At 41.5% G+C, this 1,592-nt stretch overlaps 1 protein-coding gene across 2 annotated transcripts in view; it reads left to right on the top strand.

Annotated features, from left to right (window-relative positions):
* The window catches only part of tnmd (tenomodulin), a 55,152-nt gene that overhangs the window by 22,607 nt on the left and 30,953 nt on the right, over positions 1-1,592 (top strand). The window lies entirely within an intron of this gene.

Here is a 1,592-nt window from a genome sequence, read left to right on the forward strand (position 1 = left end):
GGTGCCCAAACTTTTGCAGACGCCGTTTTTTTTTCCTGTTATTTTTAAAGTGTAAATGATGGAAATAAAATCTAAATTTGTGACATTTTATACGAATGTCTAATATGTCTAATGAAATTTTTCTTCTTTAGGCACATTAATACAAATTTTTACCTGGGGTGCCCAAACTTTTGAGCCCCACTGCATACACACACACACACACACATATATATATATATATATACACAAATATACACCACACTACTATGCAGTTTGGTTTTCATATATGTGAACTAAACTGCATAGTAGTGTGGTTAACCCGTGTCTTATGTTTGACACGTTTAGTCAAACTGAATTTAAAGCCATAAGTCTCAATGTGTTTTAAAACCAACGATGACTTTAAATAGACTCAAACCAAAAGGACACGATGTTCGCTAGTGTGATTGTCTAAGCTGCTGCCCACCTCAATCTATCACAGGGCTGCCTATGGCTCCCAGGAGGCCTGTGCAGTGTGCAGCCCCCGCACCGCCTTCCACCCTTTTTCCTCTACCGCCATCACCACCCTGCTGTAAGTGACAGACATCCAGTTCCGCCTGACTGGAGCCTCTATCTCGTAACCCTCAAGGACAACTAAGAGGACATATTCTCATCAAGTCATCTCTCTCATTCCCACGGCTGCTTCCTCCATAGATGCAAACTCTCTCCCCCACCCACACACATACACACAGCACAACCTGCGACCCACTCACCTGTAACATCTGCGTGACCTTTGCTTAATGTCCTCAGGTGCCACACCACAACCCGCTCACACAAGCAAACCTGCTTGCAGCTTCTCATTCACTCTCTTCCCTGTGCGTTTGAAACCATCTAGGTGGAGGTTGTTGAGAACCACTTCAGACAGAAACCTTGAATAGAGGAAATAAATAAGGAGTTGTATGTGAAAGCCTTTTGCACAGATCACCTCACACTTCTGAGCTTGAATGTTTTTCCACGATGTGGAGATGTGAATTCTTTATCTCATACTGCACAAAGTCTGAGGCATTTTGTGTTGTGAGAAAGGACCTGCTCCAGAGGGATATCGGACAAGGCAGTTTTTCAAATAAATACAAGACTTGGTTCGCAATAATGTTTCTTGAGTATTTCAGTACAGCGCCTGCTTGTTTGCAATGTAACCTTCAAGTGTTCAAATAGCTTACATTGTTCAGTTTTGCAATATAACAATAACATCCAAAGACATCATTGCAATGTTGCTGCTGCTTTGACGTCTTATGAACAGCAGTTATAAACTCTGCTCTTATTGCCACGGGTTGTTTTTGCATTTTGACGTGCTCTTAGAAGTTGCTACACTGGTGGGACAACAGGGAGTGGATGCAGAACTTCAGATTAGAGTCTGTTGCGGATAACTGCAGTAGGAAACTTAAGAAGAAAAGAAGAAGAAAGTTATCATGTTGACACGAAACTTTTGAAATTTCGAAAATGTAAAATCCCAGAAATCATGAAATGTGATTTCAGAGAGCTTTGCAGTCTTCCATAGAATGACCACATTCATTAACTACAACAGTTTCTTCTTAACCCTTGTGTTGTCCTCGGGTCAAATTTGACCGGTTTCCAAA

This window comes from Etheostoma spectabile, chromosome 10, assembly GCF_008692095.1.
Source record: "Etheostoma spectabile isolate EspeVRDwgs_2016 chromosome 10, UIUC_Espe_1.0, whole genome shotgun sequence".
Taxonomy (NCBI): Eukaryota; Metazoa; Chordata; class Actinopteri; order Perciformes; family Percidae; genus Etheostoma; species Etheostoma spectabile.